This window comes from Sturnus vulgaris, chromosome 7 (assembly GCF_052056855.1).
Source record: "Sturnus vulgaris isolate bStuVul1 chromosome 7, bStuVul1.hap1, whole genome shotgun sequence".
NCBI lineage: Eukaryota > Metazoa > Chordata > Aves > Passeriformes > Sturnidae > Sturnus > Sturnus vulgaris.
This window is the reverse complement of record NC_142249.1, coordinates 41,207,215-41,229,395: the sequence shown is the minus strand read 5'-3', so window position 1 is coordinate 41,229,395 and position 22,181 is coordinate 41,207,215.

Below are 22,181 nucleotides of genomic sequence, written 5' to 3'. Positions count from 1 at the left end.
AGCCTCCGGGCACCGGCACCGGGCTCGAGGGACCGGGACTGGCACCGAGACTGGGTTCGGGGTATCGGGACCACGCTCGGGGAATCGGGACCGGCACCGCCGCGCTCGGAGCCCCGCGGCTCCCGGGACCGGGATGCGCTCCCCGGGATCCGCGCGTGGAGAGGGAGGAGGAACCCGAGCTCCGCTGATTCGACCGTGGGAGAGTGCGGGAGGTCACGGCCGGGATCGGTTTTGCTCCTCTGTGCTACACGTCCCGCGGTGCCCAAAACTCCGCGGACACGGGTGAGGGGCAGCCTCTCCCCGGTACCGCATCCCTGTCCCGGTACCGCATCCTCTTCCCATTACCCCATCCCCAGCCCGGGGTCCCGGGGCTCTGCGATCCGCGGCTCTGCGAGCCCCGAGCAGCCGGTTTGCCGGGGAAGGAGCTTTGAGGCTCGGTCAGGCGAAAAATTCCTGAAATAAAGAGTTGCAAGAGGGAATAAAAGTCGGTGCGGTGTCAGGCGGGTGCCGTGGGGGGCAAAGAACGGGGCTGGGGCAGAGGCGGTGCTGCCTAATTCATCCTGAGCGGGCTCTGGAGCTTGGGATTGCCACGGGCACGGGGCTGGAGCAGTTGTGGCTTTACCCTTAACAGTGCACATGGAATACAGATACCTCCTAAATGTACAGGGACACAGACATTCCCTAAATATGCACCAGCAAATATGGAAATGTAAATGTCTGTGCTATAGAAGGGGTTTAAAATGCAAAAGAAAGACAAAAAGTTGTTTATAGAAAGAATTTAACAACTCGATCCCCTCTAACTATCCCCAGCTGCTCCCAGTTCCTCGCAGGAACAGCTGCTTCCACCACTTCCATCAGCGTCTTTCGCAGTAACTTTTCTAACAGGTTTAACCCTCTGCACCTGGGGAAAGCACAATTTATCCTTCCCAGGCGGCCATTCCACACCTGCCTCGGTTTTTCCCTCTCCCCTCACCTCCTGTTCCCGCAGTTCCCCCCCAACTCCGCGGCCCCGGGCGCGCTCTTGCCCCGGTTGGGGCTCGCTGGGCGGGTGCGCGCAGGAGCCGAGCCCGGAGCCAAGGCTGGAGCCGAGGCTGGAGGAGCTGCCCGGCCGGACACAGACACGGGCACCCAGGTGGGCACGGCCGGGGATCGCTGCCAGGGCTCGGGGCTGGCTCTGAGGGCAGCGCTGCCGGAGCCTCTGCGCTCCCCGGGCTCCTGCTGGCCGCGTTCTGCGCGCTCCAGCAAGGCAGGAGAGCGAGGGAGCGGGGAGGAAATGCTGAGCTCTCTATAGAGACATTGAGAAAAATGTTCAGAGTGGGAGCTCAAGGCAGAATGTGGAGCTGAAGGAATAATTTTTAACTGGTGGTATCAATGGGAGGATTTATTAAAAGATTTCACTTCTCCAGGCTTGCAATATTCCAGATCAATAGCTATCTTAATTATTTTAGCTGTGTGCTGCTGCTGGAATTTGTTACTGCTCGTTCTGCTGGGCTCATGTGAGGAGCAGCCAGACCCATCCTGGTTTGTTCCCTGGCAATTTCAGGTTTTGTAGTTCCTTACCAACCCGCTGGGCTGATTTGAACCCAACTTTTTGTTTTGCTCATGCAATTGCGCTGTTTTCCGTGGAGTTACTCCTGTGCTGCACCGAGGTGTGGGCATGGAGTGTGTGTGCTTTGTCTGGAAGTCACCCTGGTGTTCCCAGGGAAGCAGGGCAGGGTCTCTGCTCCTCTCAGAGCTGGGCGCCTTCCTCCTCCTCCGGCGTGGGTGGATGGGGAGGTTACACCAAGGCACAATTTCCCCAAACAGGCCAAGATTTCCAGCCCGAGGGTGGATTCAGGCCGGGTGTTTGCTGCTTCCCCTGCCCGTGGTGACATTGAATTCCAGCTGTGTTTTTGGAAAGGTCTGGGCGGTGTGATGCTGTCCTGGCTGTGTTGAGCCCCGAGTGCCACCAAACGCCGGTGCCTCGGGGACCAGGAGGTGCCGCGCTTTTGTGTTTTTCCTGCAGATGAATTGCCTCGGGCAGGAGCCCCGTGTGGGATTGCGAACCTTTGCAGCTTTGGGAACGCAATCGGCACCGGTTGCTTTGGGTGCTTGTCCTAATTATCCTCATGGCGTGTGTCACCGCGAGCAGCCAGCAGGAATTCACGGCTCGGGTGGTCAGAGCTGGCAAATTCATGTTTTATGTGATTTTTACCCTCCTGGTTTCTCTTGAGTGGGAGAAATCCCCGGACTGGCTGCATGCAAAAAGCACCTTGGATGCACCTGTAGCTGATTTTTTATGTATAAGTAAACCCCGCGCTGCATAATCTGCACTTGCTGAAGCGTTAGCCCTGAGTAACCTCTGCAGCTGGGGATGGTGCAGAGGGAGATGTTGGTATTCATGAATGTTTTGACATATTTGACATTTCCTATATGGTGTGCTTTCTCTGTTTTTCCTGATTTCCTCCTCTCTCTGCTCCCCTGGTTTAGCAGTGAAGAGTTTCCTTCTCCAGCATTGTGGGCTGGAGGCACGATGTAGGAAACTCGAGCTTCGTGGGTTTGTTTGTTAAATTTATCTTATTTCATAGCACGTGTCTATCAGAATAGCGGCATTACTGGGTTTTCATGGGGTTATTGCGTTTAACGGAGTGCAGGGATGGCCAGGAGAGCTCCTTTAGACAAACCAGGTGATTTGTGCTCTCCTTCCAAAGCAGCCTGTCCATCCTGCAGATCCCTGAGGATCCGAGGGATGCCTGCACGGCTGGAGCTTCCTGCAGGTGCAGCAGGGATTTTGGTTTGGTGGAACGGGAGGAGGTTTGGGCTGGCTCCAGCTCCCTCCTGCTGTTTGCTGCACCTCGGGGAAGGTTCCAGGCTGGGGGGCTCGGGAGAAATCTGCTTTTTGGACCGGTGTGAACAGCACATTGCATCGAACAGGCTCCTTATCTAGTCAGGCGATTGCTAATATTTATTCCAATCTTTATAATTCTCTGTAAGATAACAAATCTCATTTGTAACTTGGGGACCATCATTAAGATGGGGATTTCTCAGGTGCTTTGGTCACTTCAGCTTTTCCTCCTTTACAACTGAGCTGCTTCTGTGTGGTGGAAGAGTTGAATTCAGATGAATGTTTCTGTTGATGTTGGATCAGGTTTTGTGTAACCCCCGTGGGGGTTGGAGCCTGGTGCCCCTGCCCAGCTGTGGAGGGCATTGGGGGGTTTTTGGCAGGCCCTGGTTGCTGCTGTGTGTGCTGGGCTGATGATCTGCCTGAATTAATGGCTCTGTTCTACAGCACTGGCAAAGCCAGCTTTGAAAGCTTCTTGGGTGTCTTACTGAAAGCACAGAGACCTGCATGTGTTAATAAACACTAAATGACATGACTTAGCTCATTTTTCTTGACTCATTCGGTTTGCTACAAAGAAAATTCTAAAATTTTTAATTATTACTTGATTTCAATGTTCCATACAAATGACTCGGTGAGCTGCAGCACCCCAGCCAGAATGGCAATGACACAGAGCTGTGACACAGGGATAAAACCAACAGCAAAATGTCTTTTCTGTGTGTTCCCATCCTCCAGAGCAGCCTGTGCTGTGCTGGCCCTGGGTGCTGTTGGTGACCCTCTGTGGGTTTGGGGGGGACAGGCTCAGCCTGAGCCCCAGCCCCTGCAGCTGCCTCACAGAGAAGTAAAGGGAAGAGACAAGCTCTGGAGCTGAGCTGGAAAGGCCAAGGCAGGGGAGCTGAGCTCAGGGAGCAGCGTTGGCCGCCAGCCCCTCTGGAAATGTTCCTGCTCTGAGGAGGAAACGTCCCTGGCAGCCAGGGATGGGCTCAGGTCAGCCAGGGGAGCACGGCCAGAGGCTCATGGGGATGGGTGTGCTGCTCACCTGGGTGTGCTGCTCACTGCTCACACCCAGAGCTCACCTGGGTGTGCTGCTCACTGCTCACACCCAGAGCTCACCTGAGCGCCCACCTGGCCGTGCTCACTCTGGCTGGGCAGAGCAGGGCAGTGACAGCTCTGGGGGAGCCAGGGCAGGGGGGCTGCACCCCAGGAAGGGTCTGGCCTGGCCAGTGTGGCTCCCTGTGCTGCACCTGAGCAGGGACACTCCTCTGGTCAGGGCTGGGCAGGGGTTTGGTGCCTGCTCCTCCCACACCATTCCAGCAGGATTGCTCTGAGCCTCGCTCTCTCCTGACCGTCCTGGCAGCTCCCAAAAGCTGCTCCCGTTTCCCCTCCCTCCCTCCCTGCCGCTCTGCACAGAGGCTGTGGCTGCCCCAGCCCTGGAGGGGCTCCAGGCCAGGCTGGGCACGGCTCGGAGCCATCTGGGATGGGGTGAGGTCCCTTCCAACCCAAACCACTCTGGGATTTTGTGATGCCGCGGTGCTGGAAATCCTTTCTGTGGGGCTGTGCTGCTGTTCCAGGGCTGGGTAATTGTCTTTCAGAGCCATTTAAGGAGTTTGGGCTCCTTGGCTGTGACAATTTGACTCGGCTGTTGTTAGAAATGGCAAAGGCAGGAGTGGAAGAGCAGCAATCTGCTGGGTCCGTGGAATCAGGACTGGCTGCTCCTGCCCTCGGGGCGTTTCTGGGTTTGTCTCTGCAGTTACTTAGTGAAGGTTCAGGACTCTTGTATTTTCAGAACACAGCATTTCCTAAAGCTGCCATTAAGTGACTCTCATTGGATGGTTTTTCCTGTTAAATTGTGTATTTCCCTGGATGTGTCTGAAGAGAATGGACGTGATTTTTGAGTGATGTGACTTCCAGTATCTGATCATGAATTTTACAACCTTAGGCATGGGAGCCCATGGCATCACCAAACTGCTGAAACTGAGGGCTGGTCAGTACAGCATCCCAGTATTTTATAGAAATATTTATAAAATGTTAGTGATTGAGGGTCCTGAAGAAGAGCACCCCAAATTCATATATTCATATTTTATGTCATGAATCATCTCCTGTGTAACAGAGCACAAAGAAGGACAGTAAAACACACTTGGGCCTATTACAAATTAATTTCAAGTCACATCCTGATGTCTTTGCTCTTGAAAACATCTGTAAGAATGATTCCTTGTGCTAACTCCTGAGGATGAAATGTATAGAGCTGAAATAATTGTTGCACTTTTATTCCATTGCATTTCCTGACACAAACAAATACATTTCACGTGTTCTCAGTGCTTTCCTCATCTCTAAGCGAGCAGCAGGGCCACGGTGAGAAATGCATGTTCCATAAAACACATTTAGAGCTGTATTTTTAACAGATTTGCAAACAAAAGATGATTTAATGACCAAGTTACCAGGAAGAAGTCCCTGCTCTTAGTGAGGTGGTGCTCAAGTGAATTCCAACCCTCTGCTCTCTGCCTTTGGACACATCTTGGGGCAGAAAGCTGCAGGTTCAGTAAACCAGGGGCTGAAGAGAAACCCTTGGTGTTGCAATCCCAGGAATGCCTGAGCCGTGGAAAACTGGAGCAGGTTTCTTTTCTGTGGGGATCAGAGGCTGAGGAAGCCACGGGAACATTCCCTCGTCTTTGTGCTGGAGTCTGTGCTTCCAGGAAGGAATCCTGGCTTTGTGCATCTGGCCCCAGCTCCTTCCCGAGTTTATTAATAATGTTTAATAGGAATTTAATATTTAATAGGGATTAATACTGTGGGAAAAGGAAAAATAAATCAGGAGTTGTTTCTTCTGGTGCATGGCACCCCCTGCTCCAGGCTGGAATGCAGCTGGAAATTCCGAGGCAGTGTCCCACCAAATCCTGTGGGAAAGAAGAGCTGAGAGGAGTCAGGCTGGGGGTGCTCTTCCAAATCCCAGAGTCTTTGCAGCCTCCCTGGCTGTGTGAGATGAGGAGTGGGGATGTGCTCTGAGGTGAGGCTGGGCAGTTCTGGGTGTTTGGGAGAGGGGCAATGCTCACTCCTGGTGTCACTCCTGGTGTTCGGGATCGTTCCCTGCCCGTCTGCCCCCTCCAGGGGCTCTGAAGTGCAGCGGTTTTGGCAGTGAGGATGTCACAGCTGGCAGGGGTGACACTGCCCTGCTGAACCCCAGTGGCCTCGGCTTTTCCATGGATCCTGTTTGGCCAACAGGCTCTTCCCGTGGAGGTTCCTCAGGATCTGATTCTAACGAGAAAAACAATTCAGGTGTGGCCGCTTGCAGCTCATGGGTAGCACTTGCTGCCAGCTCCTGAGCCCCCTGTAACGCCGATATTTAAATGAAAGTGTTAACGTGGCTCCAGGCACGTTGTGGCACAGACATTTCACTCGCTGCTGTTCGAAATGACCCCTTTTCAAACCCCCTCAAGTTGTGAACAGAAGTGATCCTGAGAGCCCTCCTGATCCCTGCTGGATACCCCTCTGTCCATAAATCACCATCAGCCCTCTCTGCCCCCCGCTCTGGCACAACTGGCGAGGCAGGGCTGGCAGCAGGGCTGCCAGGGCGAGCAGATGTGCTGGGAGCTGCTCGGTGGAGCAGAGCAGAGCTGGGAGAGCTCTGCAGCCCATGGATCCACGGGCTGGATCCAGCCCCGCTCCTGGAGAGCAGCAGGGAGTGCAAAGTAAGGGATCAGCCCCTGCGAGGAGATGAGGCTGCAGAAGTGTCTCTAATGAGTGTGCTTTGCATGAACAGTTGTGTTGGAAGTAATGGGGAAAAGGAGCAGTTGGTCATGTGAAAAGTGTTTCTTAATTAAGCTGGAGGAAGGTTAGGGAGTGCTGGGAGCCGGGATTTTGTTGGGAATGGCTCACTCCAGAGCCAGGGGTGCTCCTCCAGCCCCTGCTCTGAGCTCGGGGATCAGTGACATCCTGCTGGGATGGCACCCAGGTGACCTCACAGGTACCCCTGGCCTTACCTGGGGAGCAGCACAGCTGCCCGGGGCTCCAGGCTCAGGTGCTCGGGGCTGCAATTCCTGCAGCCCTTCACAGCCCCGGGCCTCTGCTCAGCGCTCGCTGGCCACCACCACTGTGGTCCCTGCTGTGCCCGGCAGGTGCCATGGCTGTGCTGAGGGTGATGAGGATGCCGGGCTCTCTGGGTGGTGGTGAGGATGAGGATGATGAGGATGCCGGGCTCTCTGGGTGGTGGTGAGGATGAGGATGATGAGGATGCCGGGCTCTTGGTGGTGGTGACGATGAGGATGATGAGGATGCCGGGCAGCAATGTCCCGTCCTGCTGTCCCGTCCTGCTGTCCCCGGGCTGGGCAGTGCCAGGGCAGGCAGGGGGGGCTGGGGGAGCCCTGGCCCGGGCAGGGGGCAGGGGGGGCTGGCCCGGCTGGGCTCTGCACTCCGCCTTGCTGTGCGTGTGCCGGCTGTGTGACTCTGCTCTCCCTCGGAGGTGTTTGCAGAGCCGCTGACCTTTGCAGGAGCGTGTGCCAGCCAGGGCTGCTGCAGCTCCCCAGCCCTGCCCGGGCAGCCTCGGCTGGATGCTCTCCTCCTCCTCCCCTCAGCCTCCCGGGCTGCTTTGTTGTTTTTTGCTTCCCCAGGTGCAGCTCCTTGGAAGATGTGACTTTTCTTGGCAGAAGTGGCTCCGGGGCGCAGGATGAGTTGGGTTGGGCAGAGGCGGCAGAAAAGGAAAATATCCCAAATAAACCCCCAGTCCCAGCCCTCCTGCAGGGACAAACCAGCACCTGCTGTGCTGCTCAAACAAAGTGTTTTCTCTAAAGACATGAGGAGGAAAAAAACCCGAACCCTTTTCTGTGACTGAGTTTTGTTTCCTGATTTTAATCGAGTGAGTTCACACTTGGATAAAGGGAATGCTTTCCCTTCAGTTGTCTGTGTTTTAATTTTAGTTTTCCCTGAGTTATCTCACGTGTCAGAGGCTGTTTCCACAATTATGGTTTGTCTAATGGTCCTTTTGTTATAATTCATAGGCTAATAGAAGTCAGAGATGGAAAAGACCTGTTAGATTATGGAGTCAATGCCCTGCAAACGCAGGATATAATCTCCAGGAGAGAGGATGTTTCGGGTATTATTAAACAGATTTTACACTTGATCTTGGCTAAATGATGGTTAGGAGTCATTGGAGTCCTGAATGGTGCAATAACAATGGCTTAATTCCGGGTGTTGGGAGAGCACACCTGTGTTCCAGGTTACCATGTGCCATTTCCCTGCCTTGCCTATAGATGTGCCTGATTTCCAAAGGGAAAATTGGAGATTCCCACCAGAGAGTGCTGGGGGGGGGGGGGGGGGGAAATAAAATCTGCCAAATATCTCTAAAAAAGCCCTTAAATTTTCCTGAGTTAGAGCAGTGCAAATTATATCAATTTTTTAGGGAAAATAAAACTGTAGAGGGAGAAAATCCTCATCAACATAAGTGTCTGCAGCAAATGTTTGTGAATCCCAGCTGCTCTGGCTTTGGGGTTGAGCTGAGCTCCAAAGGCCTCTGGATTTGGGCAGGAGTGAACTCAAAATGGTAAAGGAGACTAAAAAAAAAAAAATAAAAAACCCCAACAAAATCCCAAAAAATGCAGAGCCCATCCTTAATGACTGGCCTTGGACACTGCCAGGGATCCAGCGGCAGCCACAGCAAATCTGGGAATTCCCAATTCCCAAAATCCCATCCATCCCTGCCCTCTGGCACTGGGAGCCATTCCCTGTGTCCTGTCCCTCCATCCCTTGTCCCCAGTCCCTCTCCAGCTCTCCTGGAGCCCCTTCAGGCCCTGGAATGTGCTGGAAGCTCTCCCTGGATCCTTCCCTTCTCCAGGGGAACATTCCCAGCTCTCCCTGGATCCTTCCCTTCTCCAGGGGAACATTCCCAGCTCTCCCTGGATCCTTCCCTTCTCCAGGGGAACATTCCCAGCTCTCCCTGGATCCTTCCCTTCTCCAGGGGAACATTCCCAGCTCTCCCAGCCCTGGAGCAGCTCCGTGGCTCCTCTGGTCTCACTCCAGCAGGGCCAATTTCCGATTTTTAATTGAACTTTGACGTGGCTGTGGGGAGGGACCAGCAGGGCTCCTGTGCAGGTGGCCCTGCCCTGCCCCACTCCTGCTGTGCCCATCAGCCCTTCCCTGCCTTTCCGTGGGTGCTGGGGGGTTTGGAGGAGGCTGGAGGTGGGAGGGACACCTGAGCTGGGGCTGGACCTGCCAGCTGTGGCTGTTTGAGGAGTTCGAGAGGGGTGGATGAAAGGTTTTTGCGTCTGCTGTGTCCATGGACTGATGTAAAACCCAGCGTGGGGCTGCTCTGTCAGAACTCTGCACAGCACCGGGACAGCAGAGCATCCATCCCACAGCTTGGGAAATATTTGGGAAAACGGGAGCAGGAAGGGATTTAAAAGGCTGCAATTAAAGGGGGGGGATAGGTTTTGTGGACCCGGTGTGCTGTAATTAAAAGCTGGAGAAGGTTTCCCCCAGGACAAAGTGCAATTCTTCAGGGCTGAAAAACTTCCTCTGCTCCTTCAAATTCTGCAGTGGCAGAATTGTGAGCAAAACCTGTCCTGCCCTGCCAGGGGACACTGGAGGAAGGGCTGGGTCCCCTTGAAGGTTCTTTTCGGGGTACAGCTCACCCCGAACCCAGTTTGGTTACATAAAGTTGGTACACGGCATAAATCTGACCCTGAGCTATTTTCAGTGCTGCTCTCATCTGCTTCTCCTATAATTAATTCCTTGTGTAAGTGCTCTGTGAGGGAGTCTGGCCGCTCTGCTGGCGAAAACAGTCGTCATCAAATATGTGGGAAAAATTGGAACACAAACAGGAGCCTTGCAAAGGCCGAGCAGAGAGCTCTGAGATTTCTAGATGGAATGGGAGAAGGAGAAATCATTGCTGCAGGAGTTTTTTTGTACTTTCCAACCTCATGCATCTCGAAATAGACGCCTGTAACGCCCTATTTACAGCGTTTGTGACTGCGGGAGCCCTGCTGAGCCCCGGGCCATTGTCTGCTGGGGAGCAGCCTCGTGGAGTGGTCTGGGAGTTTTATATTAAATACAAAGCCCGCTAGAGAGATCAAAATGCAACTTTTAAAGCGAGCTGATGAAACCTTTTCTTTCAGAGGCGAGCAGAGGTGTGGGTGCCTGGGTTCCAGGAGGGGATGTCCCTGCTCTGGGGGAGGTTTTGGGAGCAGAGGAGCAGCTTTATGGTCCCACCCAAACCTTTCCGTGGCACACGGAGCCCTCTGCCATTGAGGCACTCTGAAGTCTCGTGCATAATGATGCTTGTGGATTGTGAAAATGTAAACTTTTCCTCCTGGCAGGATCAATGAAAAAACAGACGTTTTTTTTTTTTTTTTTTTTTTTTTTTTTTTTTAAAGTGTCCACACAATTTAAGCTTTGCTGTAGCTGCTGTGAAGTGCTCGGATTTTTATACAGAGGGGTTTGTTTTTAAAGTGCATTATTTCCCCTACTAAAGGAAATCTGTGGTGCTGCCCTGCCCCTGTTCCCTGGTTTGCCATTCCTGACTTGGAAGAAAGCCCAGAAAGGGGAAGGGGAGTTTTACCCGGACCCCACAAAGGGGGGAGCTTTACCCCATAAAGGCGATGCTTTATCCGACCCCACAACGGGGGAGCTTTACCCACCCCATAAAGAGCAGTTTTCCCCCCACCGAGGGTGTTTTCCCTGCTCGGGAGGGCTGTGCCCGGCACACAAAGGGTGCTCCACATTCCCCCCCGTCGCAGGGAGCTCTCGGTGCCCTTTACCTGTCACAGCACATCGGATCTGAGCCGCCTCCCCGGGCTCCGAGGAGCTCTGAAAACAATTTCTGAAACGTGCCCCGAGGAGTGCGGGGCCCGGGCAGCTCCTGAGCACGGCCGGGAAAAGGGATTTGTGTCCCAGGAGGGCACCGGGAATGGGTCCCTCCCCTTTGCCTGCTTCCCTCCCGCATAAATCACACCCGAACCGCAATTAGGGCTCTCTGTTAACGAGCTGTTACTGCCAAGGGAGACACAGGTTGGATATTAGGGAGAAGTTTTTCACGGGAAGAATAATAAAATATTGGAATGCTTTGCCTGGGGAGGTGGAGTCACCATCCCTGGGTGTGTTTAAAATAAACCTGGATGTGCCATGGGTTCGCTGAGGTGTTGGGATGGGTTGGACTCGATGATCTTGGAGGTCTCTTCCAACCCTGTGGTTCTGTGATTTTTCGGGTTCCGTGTTTTTTTTTTTTCCAGATTCCATGATTTTCCCGATTCTGTGATTTTTATTTTTTTTTCCCCCGGTTCTGTGATTATTTTTTTTCCCGGTTCTGTGATAATTTTCCTGTTGGGCCCTGGGGAGTGGCAGCACCCAGGGATGTGTGTGATGCTCTCAGGGGCTGTGGGGATAAAGGACATTTCTGCTGGAACCTGTGGGATTTAAGACCCCTGCTCCAAAAGGACAGAGCTTCATCCTGGAGGGGGAAAAAAAAAACCAAATTAGGAAGCACTTAGAGCCAGAATTAACTTTCTAGCTTGCAGTTTAATTGCGTTTATTAATAGGAATAGGGGCTCTTTTTTTTTTTTAACTTTTTTATAAAAAATGTAAACTTGAGGCCAAAAATCCGAGGAAAAAAAACTTCTAAAAAAAAAGTTTGTGTTGTCGTCACACATGTCCAAGCACTGGGAGTAAAAGGCAGGATGGGTGCACAGCGTAGGATGTCTCCAATTCCTCTGTTCCTTGCACATGGAGAGCACTCAGGGCTGGCCAAAAAAACCCCCAGCACACTCCTGCTGCAGGTGCAGCACTGCTCCCCAACCCTGCATTTATTTGCTGTCCTCGTGATAAAAATCCTCCTTTTTTTTTTTTTTTATGATGCCATATGTGAAATCCCTGTCTCTTTTTCACTGTTCATAAACAATTTCACAGCAGCAGTTGCTGCTCCCTGCAGAAGGCACAGAAAATCTGACTAATGAGAGATTCCAGTTCCAGCTTTCCAAAGGGCAATTGCTGGAAACATCCCAGAGTCCAAACCAGTTAAATGCAAATCACAGCAAACTCTTGTGAGGAGTTGAATTTTGGGGCTGAGGAGGCAGGAAAGGCTCCCTGCACAGCCAGGGATGGGGTTTGGGGAGGAGGGAGGTTCCTGTGGAACATTTCAGTGGTGGGAGCAGTGAGTTGAAATATTCCTGCACTGCTTGGGCCAACAAAGGTATGGCCTGGCCAGCTCCTCAATCTCAGCGGAAAAGGACAGAAATAATTTAAAAATGAGGCTATTTGAATTTTTTTAATTTATTTTTTGCTGGTTTTTATGGGCAGGGCCACCTTCCACTATCCCAGGGTGCTCCAAGCCCTGTCCAGCCTGGCCTGGGCACTGCCAGGGCCATCCTGGAGCTCTGCTCTTGTGTTTTTCCTGCTGGGTGTGAAATCCAGGTGGGTGGGCAGAGAGTTGTTATTCCCAAAAGGTCCCTGGCCACTGCTGAGCAGGATCTGGTGATTTATTCCCAGTGGCTAATAGGAGCAGGATTAGGAGTGCTCCAGCTCCTTGGCCTTTCAGAGCAGGTTCTCTGCAGGGATGGAGGAGCTCAGTATTAATGCATGCCCGGCTTTGGGATGCAAATCTGGGGCTTGGATTTCCGTGGTGCTCTGGCCCAGCTGGACCCAACTCCACAGCCCTGGGCACTGAAACAACTCCTGGTGCCCACGGGGCAGCCCCTGCTTGCTTGGGGGATTTGGGAGGAAGCCTGGTGGGACCTGGCAGTGCCCCAGGGCAGGTTCTGCCTGTGTGTGTGCCAGGGCTGTGCTGGGGCACTCCCAGGGGATCCCACCCATGGGATCCCACCCATGGGATCATACCCAGGGGATCATTCCCAGGGGATCCCACCCATGGGATCATACCCAGGGGATCATTCCCAGGGGATCCCACCCATGGGATCATAACCAGGGGATCATTCCCAGGGGATCCCCAGGCTGGCTGGGAATGTGGAATTGGGGCTCCTCGGGGTTTGGTGTGGGGTGAAGCCTCCCTGCAGTGGCCCAGGAGCAGTGCCAGCACACATTTAATACTTCTGCTCCATAAAAGATCATTTCTTTGCAGGGAGAATTAACACACATGGCCCATATGTATAACCCATGCACGGTTATTGCTACCATTGCAAGCAAGGCAGTGATAATTACCATGGCAATTTGGTTCTCTATGGATGAGATTTCTTCAAATAGATGCAGGAATATCTCCTCTCTGTCTCTGTGTCCTTATGTTTAGCTTTTCTCCGAGATAAAGGTTCCATGGCAAACGTTTTAAGGAAATTGGAGGTGCTTACTGGAAAGCCTGGCTTTTAAAAATGTTATAGCATTTTTCACTAGTCATGGAACCAGCTAAATTAAAAATTGTCCTTAGGAGTTCCCATGTCCTGTTTCGTGGCCAAGGGGCTCTCTGGAGGTGACCAAAGGAGGGGAAAAGTCTCCAAATGCTCCATCCCCCCTCACTGGAGTGGTGTGGAGTTTATTCCTGGGGTTATTCCTGGGGCTTGCTGAGCTCCCAGGGGTTATTCCCTGGAAATCTTCACCTGCTGGGCTTGGCCCGAGCCTTCTCCTGTCCCCTTCCCCCCGGGCAGGGGTGGGTGCAGCAGTGCCAGGGGCTCTGCAGTGGCTCCCCTGGGCTTCCCTCCTGACCCAGCCACCTCCTCCTGGCCCCAAAGATCATCAATGCCAAGAGGAAAATCAGTTTTGCCCACACAGAGGTCAATGGGATGTAGAAGTGCTTATTTACCAGAAGAATTGATTCATCAAGTGAATTATTCAGTAAAGATGGCAAAATTAATTGAATCACATGTTTTAACAAATGGAATCTGACTGGTTTTATTGTGTGTGTTCAGAGAGCAGCAGTGGCTCTGCCTTCTGACTCGGGGTCCTCTGCTCAGACGCTTGGCAAGAGAAATTTGGATTTTTAGAATTTTGCTCTTGACTTTATAGAAATCAGCATTACATTCCTCAGTTAACAGCAATCCTAAAATGGAGATCTTTTGCTACAGGTGAATTTGACTTTGGGTGTGATTTAGAGGAGAATCATTTGCATGTTTTTATATCGAGGGATTTACTAAAATCAATTTAACATTGTGCCAATTCAGAGCAGTTTCTTTAGGCATAGATGTGGGAAAATGTTTCTTGAAATGCATTTATGAGGCAAGCCCGAAATCCTTGGCTTTTGTTCCTCTGGATGAGAAAGGAGTCCTCTCCTCAATCCTGATCAACACAATTTTTGTGTTTTAAACTGGATTTCTTCAGCCTCCCCTGGAAATTCAGGCCAGTGCTGCTGTTTTCCAAGAGTGCTGCTGGCTGCCCTTGGGTGTCCCATCCCAAGGATTATTGGGGGCTCCTGAGCAGTGCATTCCAACCCCAACCATTCCACCATTGCACTATTTCTAATTGGTGGGAGCTGCTTTCTCTAGGCCTGTTTTATATTTAAAAAGTGATTTTTTTTTTCCCCCCTCTTTGTTGTTCGAATCCAGTTCTGATTTCCTTAAAGATTTTCAGTGGATTGTATCACCAGGAAGACAAATCTGTTAGGTCAACTTTGATTACATTGGGGAGACATATTCCATTATATAATTCACTGGGGTCTGCACTACTCTTAAAGGAAAATATAAAGCTCCCTCAAATGTCAGGGTTTGATAGATTCAGAATGCAGCCCCTCCAAACTCCATTAGGCCTCCTAATCTCTGAATCTCCTCGTGTTGCTCCCACCCAGAGCTCTATTCCTTCTTGGAGGCACTTCTCCCAGAAAACACTGGATAATTTAATGCTGCTTCCATGGGAGGGGTGCTGCCCTGCACCAGGGGAACCCACAGGGAATATTGCAGGGGCTTCTTTCTCTCATTTAAGGATATCCAAATGTTCTCTATCAATGGTTTTACACCAAATGTCTGAAAGCACCAAGCTGGGTGTGCAGAGCAGCACGGACCAGGAGCAAATGTGCCTGAAATGGTGTCAGCATGAAGAGGTTTCCCAGAGTGAGGTCCTTGGCAAAATGGGTCAAATGGAATTGTAGGGACACTGGGAACCCTTACAAAGTCCTGAACTGCTCCTGTGGGGATGTTAATGCTCTGGAGAGCAAAATAAGGGGAAAACATCCACAAAGGGGGCGTTTGAAGTTGAGGGGAGGGAAACTCTGCAAGTTGAATTTGTAGTTTTAACAAAATGCAACTTTTCACAAAATGAGGAAGAACCTGTTAAATGCTCCCAGGTGAGGTGTTGGTGTCTGTGCTGGCATTGCTGGAACTGTTTCATGGATTTCAGGCCGAGGCTGCAACACCAGGGCTTGCTGTGTCCAGCCCTGGGAATTGTCCTGGCAGGGTCGCTGGGACAGGGGAAATGTCCCTGCCATGGCAGGGGTGGGATGGATGGGCTCTGACCCACTCTGGGATTCTGTGAGTATGTGGGGTCAGAAGTGTGGCCTCCCAAACCCAGAGTGAGTCAGATAATAAATAACAAACAATAAATAATTAGGAGGAACTGTGTAGTCGGTATCAAAAGGCATTTTGAGGTGAAGCTGTGAGTTTTAGCAAAACAGGGAAAATATTTCTGTGTGTTTATCTATAGCTTTGCTCTAGCTCTGATTTAGGGGCAGACTGATCACAGGTGAGTCCATCCTGGGCTGCAGTGTGGGTTTTCCCTGTTTATTCCACAGAGAATTGGAATTGGTCATTTTTACAGCTCTGTTTGGTAGAGGGGAAAGTTTCACATCGTTTGTCGTGGCTGTGCTGTGCTTCCCTGCCCTGAGGAGCAGAATCCCAGCATGTTTAGGGTTGGAAGGGACATCCCTGTGTCCCATCCCATTCCCATGGATCTCAAGGATCTCAACCCATGGATCCATCCTATCCCATCCCATCAATGCCATGGAACCCATTCCATCCTATGGATCTCATTGATCCCATGAATTCCATTCCATTCCATTGATCTCATGGATTCCATGCCATGGATCTCATTGATCCCATCCCTGCATCCAATCCCATTATCCCAGTATCCCACTCCATGGATTCCATTCCATTGGTCCCATGGATCCCATCCCTGTATCCCATTATCCCTGTATCCCATCCCATTATCCCTGCATCCCATCCCAGTATCCCATTATCCCTGTATCCCATCCCATCATCCCTGTATCCCATCCCTGTACCCCATTCCCCACGGCCCCTCCCTGGGCTGTGCTGTGCCCTGGAGGATGACTGCAGCTCTGACTGCTGAACTTTGGTGAACAGCAGTGGCGTGTTTTTGGGTGAACAGTGGCGCTTTTTTGGGTGAAGAGTGGCGTTTTTTGGGGTGAAGAGTGGCGTTTTTTGGGGTGAAGAGTGGCGTTTTTTGGGGTGAAGAGTGGCGTTTTTTGGGGTGAAGAGTGGCGTTTTTTGGGGTGAAGAGTGGCGTTTTTTGGGGTGAAGAGTGGCGTTTTTTGGGGTGAAGAGTGGCGTTTTTTGGGGTGAACAGCGGCGTTTTTTGGGTGAAGAGTGGCGTTTTGTCAGCAGCTAAGTCTGTTCTGCGTGTGAGCTGCCAGCTCCTCGTGCTGTGTAATTGCCCAGTTGAGAGCTCGGGAGCTGAGAGCTCAAGAACAGCTCGAGCCCCTGCCCTGGTGTTCAGTCCGCGTTCGGCGGCCCCGGCGCGCTCCTGACAATTCCTCCTCTGCTCCCCGGAGACATTTCCCTGCTCTGAGCCCCCCTGGGCGCTGCCTGCTGCTCCCCGGGATCCCCTGGGATCCCCCCTGTCCCCTGCCAGGGTTCTTGGGGTGACACATGGAGGGAGCACAAGAGGGGTGCTGGAATGGCTGCCCCCGGCAAACAGCCTGGTCCTGGTGGGCTTTGCTGCTGGAAGCTGGCTTGAAATTGCAGCCAAAGGACAATTTTTCTCTTTAAAGGAGCTCGAGGCACACTCCTGTGCTGGGTAATGACGAAGGAAAGGTTTGGTTTAGCTGCCCTGGTTTGAAGCCCTGTCTAAATGTCACAGGAGCAGAATCCCAGCCTGGCCTGGGTTGGAGGGACCTTAAACCTCCTTTAGTTCCAGCCCCTGCCATGGGCAAGGACACCTCCAGCAGCCCAGGAATGAGGAATATCTGCTGGGATTTGTGTGGAGAGCGATGCTAAAACTGTCCTTTGTTCTCTGTGCCTCATCCTCCTGCAATTCCATTAGCAGGAATTCCTTTCCCATGGAATTTCTTTTCTTTTCCTTTCAAACACGTGACAGGCAGTGCTCCAGAGTTCTGGGGACATCCTGGACATTTCTGGTGTGACCTCCAGGTGAGCCTCTCTGCCCAGGGAGGTTTGGAGTGTCCATCCCCAGAGGTGTCCAGGGAATTCCTGGAGCTCTGGGCTGGGGACAGGGTGGGGATTGGGCACAGCTGGGACTCCATGGGCTGGGAGGGCTTTTCCAACCAAAATAATCCTGGGAAAAGAGACCAGCCTTTGCTTTTTCCTTGTGATCATCAACCTCCTGCTCCTTCTTTTACCCCTTCCTAACTCCCCTTCATAACCTCCCCCCACATGGACAGGGAGCCAAAAGGAAGAGGCCTTTCCAGCAGGTGAGTGCTCAAAAAGCTTTTTTTTCCTCTCAGCTCTGAAATTTGTCAAATTATGGAGAGGTTGTGAAAAGGTGCCTGACTATGTAAACTCCATCCTGAGGGCTTCAGGTGGAGCTGAGCCTTGTTTGAGCTCGGTGCCCAGGAGTGAATTCCATCCTGGATGTTATTAAAAGTTCCCATCCTTAACTGTGGCATGGCTCCCAGCAAATGATGGCTTAAATCTCCAAAGTAATAAAGAGAGAGGAATTACAGTAATGTGGAAATCTCTGCTCCTGCAGAAAAACCCACACCAGCCCCCATTATATTTGCATTGCACCTGACCCACAAACACTCCCTCAAAACTGAGCTGGAGTTGGGTGTGAATTAAACCATTCCAGGGAATTCGAGCCGTGGATGGCGGTGCTTGAATAAAAACCACAAAAATATCATAAAGGGGGAGAGCACGTGGCATTTGTTCTGTGTGAAATCCTCGTGGTTCCTGAGCTGGGAGCTGGAAATGCCTGTTATCCCCCTTTCCAGGAGTTCTGTACCACTGGGGTCCCTGGCTGGGAGGCAGCTGTTGATAGGCAGGGCATAAAAGGTTGATAAATCACAAAAAAAAAAAAAAAAAAAAGGACATACTTTTATGTGGAAAAAAAGAAATGCATTCAGCATTTTTTCCCGGGTAAAGTATGCAGAAAACCTGCTTAAATGGAGCATATAATTTTTAATGAATCAGACCCTTTCTCCTAGGAAATGAAGCAAGTATGATAAATATGATGGGAACTGGTGAATATCAAGGGTCTGGTAATCAGATCAGATTGGAAACCCACCCGAGGTTTGTGTGAAAGGTAGCAGCTCAGAAGGATTAGTCTTTAGGCCAGCAGACTTTGAGGGATGGGGGATCAATGGAAGAAATTTGATTGTAATCAATTAAGGAAAAAAACCAGCTGGAAGCAGGGGGTATGAGAGGCACAATTACAGGATGGGGGTGAGTCCCTAAACCTGGTGGCTCCAGGATTGATTTTGGAGCAATCCAGGCTTTATTTTCCTGCAGTGAAAGTTCCCTTGCTGGATTTCCTTCAGCTGACTAAAATTCCTGAGAACAACCAGGACCGTGTGAGAGGGACAATTCCCTCTGACAATTTGGGATCTGGGAGCCACCTCTGTGGGGTCAGCAGCTCTGCAGGTGTCTGTCCCCATCCCTCCCAGGGCTGTCCCCATCCCTCCCAGGGCTGTCCCCATCCCTCCCAGGGCTGTCCCCATCCCCAGGGCTCAGGGAGGGATTTGGAGGCAGAGAATTCAGAGATGATCTCTGAGCTGCAGGACCTGGATGTTTTGATTTGCCCTTGTTTTTAAACGCCCTGCTCAGGAGCTGTGCCCAGGGAAAAGGAGCTCCAGGGATCCCCGAGAATGGGATTGTGCTGCTTTTGCATTAATTGGCATTTTAAAAAACAGCCACGGAAGTTTCTCCTTAAGAACTTCCTCTGTGGGTTGATGGGACCCATTGAAGGCTTTTTTTCTTCTTGTAGAAAAAATCCTTATAAGCAGATACAAAAAACCTCCTCTCCCTAAAGTAATTTTAAAAAAATTATTTAAGTTAATTACTGACTGAAGTGTTCCTGTATGTTGTTAAAAAAAAGGTGTGAAAGAAAAGAAGAAATGTAGTCTGAAAGTTTTATTCTAGATTTATTATTCCTTTATGTTGTTAATGAAATTTTTCTTTACACCCTTTAAGTTTTAGGCCTGCCTTCCTTTTACTCCTAATCCTATCTCACAGCAAAAAAAATAGGTATATTCAAATTATGATTTTTTTCTTTCCTTTTCTCTTGGATGGGAGCACCTGTACCTGTGTTGGTGAGCCTGGCATTGCTCCTTGGAGCTCCCCTCCCGTGGATATTCGATGAGCTGTGTTCCCTGGCAAGGCGCTGTTTCCTGCGAGGGTTATCAAAGAATTCAGAGGGTTTTAAACCCCGGCCATATCTGACTGAGCTGTGCCACAGGGCTGGGGGGTTTGTGTCAGGTTTAAGGCAGATGGACACGACAGATATTTCATTATTGCTATCCCTCTGTCTCACAATCTGCATCTATTCCAAACTTCACTCTGGAGTCTTTGTGAAGTCATTGAGTGTTCTTGAAGTGGCAAACAACGTGCTCGTCTATGAGGAGACGATCAGGCTCTCTGGGGAACAACTACTTGTGTTGTTTCAGGAGAATTTACAGGTGTTTAGCCATAAATCTTGAGCCTGGAGTGTCTGAATTTCGTGGGTGTGCGTGGGCTTGGGCTTGATTTCCTTATTTAAAGGCGAAGGTGTGCAGTGATGAGGGATGGAGGGGGGCACTGGGATGCTCTGGCCAGGCAGGTGAGCTCAGGTGGGGTTGGCAGAGGAGCAGGTTGGTGTGTGGTGGTGCTCGTGTTTGTAAGGTCATGGAATCAGAAAATGGTTTGGGTTGGAAGGAACTTAAAAGGGACACATCCCACTGTCCCAGGGTGCTCCAACCCCATCCAGCCTGGCCTTGGGCACTGCCAGGGATCCAGCGGCAGCCACAGCAAATCTGGGAATTCCCAATTCCCAATATCCCATCCATCCCTGCCCTCTGGCACTGGGAGCCATTCCCTGTGTCCTGTCCCTCCATCCCTTGTCCCCAGTCCCTCTCCAGCTCTCCTGGAGCCCCTTCAGGTCCTGCCAGGAGCTCTGAGCTCTCCCTGGAGACCGGGGGGGTTCCCAGATCCCATCCCGGGGGGTTCCCCAGTCCCGGGGAGTTCCCAGATCCCAATCCCTGGTGGGTTTTTCCCCCAATCCCGGGGGGTTTCCCCCAATCCCGGGGGGTTTCCCCCAATCCCGGGGGGTTTCCCCCAATCCCGGGGGGTTTCCCCCAATCCCGGGGGGTTTCCCCCAATCCCGGGGGTTCCCCAGTCCCGGTCCCATCCCGGGGGTCCCGGCTCCCGTCCCCGCTCTCTGCCGCCCTCTGCCGGACACTGCCGGGACTGCGCCGCCGCTGCCCCTCCCGGGAAGAGTTCGTTTATTTATTTGTTCGTTTATTTATTTGTTTATCCACTTATATTTCTATTTATTTGTCTATACATTTATTTTTCCATTTATTCGTCCTCTGCAGCAGCCTCTCTGCTGCTCCAGCTCCCCAAAACCCTCCCATAGAGGAGGGGGCAGCTCTGCCCGGCAGCACTGGGGGAAGCATCTTCTTGCAGTGCAATGGCAGTGAAAATTGACCCCCAAAGGGCACTAACCATGGGCTTGGACCTGAATTCTGCCTGGGGTGAGCCCCACTGTGCCCGAGGGCTCCTGGGCAGTTTGTGCCCTCCCTCAGGGGGGTTCGGGGGTTCCCCAATGGGTGCTGGCCAGGCTGGGGCAGGGTCGTGCCCGGGGTCCCTGTGCCCGGCAGGTCCCGATGGGGATGGGGATGGAGTAGGGATGGGAATGATCCTCCCCAAACTGCCCCTGCAGAGCTGGGGTGCAGGGAATGGGCAGCAGAGGGGACTGGGTGACCTTGCCCAGGTCATTCCCTGAGCACAGGGAGGATGTGGGACCATGGAGCAAGTCCAGAGGAGAGCAGGGCTGGAACCAGGCTGGGAGAGCTGGGAATGTTCCCCTGGAGAAGGGAAGGATCCAGGGAGAGCTTCCAGCACATTCCAGGGCCTGAAGGGGCTCCAGGAGAGCTGGAGAGAGACTGGGGACAAGGGATGGAGGGACAGGACACAGGGAATGGCTCCCAGTGCCAGAGGGCAGGGATGGATGGGATATTGGGAATTCCTGGCTGGGCTGGAGTTCCCAGAGAAGCTGTTGCTGTCCCTGGATCCCTGGCAGTGCCCCAGGCCAGGTTGGACACTGGGGCTTGGAGCAGCCTGGTGCTGTGGGATGTTTGTTTGGCTCTCCCTGGTCTCAGGAGCTCAGCAGTGGAGCTGCAGAGCAGTTGTGCATTGTCCCCTTGAGGGGACTCATCCATGAGGAGAAGAGACCAGGTAATTGGAATTACTGAAAAACTCTTTTAACCCAAACAGAGAATTGAAGAGAGCAGCAGAGGGGCTCTGGACAGGGAAAACAGAGAAGTCTTGGTCACAGCCTGGGCTCTGTGCTGCCCTGACCCCCTCCAGAGCTGATTTCTCCCTCAGAACCTTCTCCATGGCACAGGGCTCGTCCTTCAGAGCTGCTCCTACAGAGCCCAGGGGCTGCAATTCTTTCTGTGCAGCCAATCCATCCCCAGGCACATCTTGTAATTAAACACATTTTATAGGAGTGGTTCATATTCTGTATTCCTGTTCTGTTTACCTGCCTCAGGTGTGTTGATGCCTCTGTGTGAGGTGGTTTGTAAGCAAAGAGGGGCAGAGCTCCCAGCAGTGCTGGAATGCACCCCCAGGCTGCAGCACCCGCTTGTCTGGAGGGGAATTGATCCCAGTTTTAACTCACAAATCGATCCTAACAGCTCAGATTATACTGCCAATCCTTCCTTAGTGGATTGCTATCAATTAGCACCTAAAATGTTTGTGTAATGTGCTGTTAATGTCTGTGTGCCACAGCTTCGTGTGGCTCCAGGTACAATTTGGGTGGGAGACCAAATCAGCCTCGGGCTGGGCCAGGGGAGCTCAGGGTGGGCAGAGCAGGAATTTCCCCATGGAAAGGGGGCTCAGGGATTGGAAGTGCCCAGGGGGGTTTGGATCCCCATCCCTGGAGTGTCCCAGGAATTCCTGGAGGTGACACCCAGAGCTCTGGGGACAGGGTGGGATTTGGGCACGGCTGGGATTGGATGATCCTGGAGGGATTTCCCAGCCTCAGGGATCCTGGGATTCCGGGATGTTTTTGAGGTGTGTTTAATTGCTCTACTCTGTTCTCTACTCTCTGGTCAGTG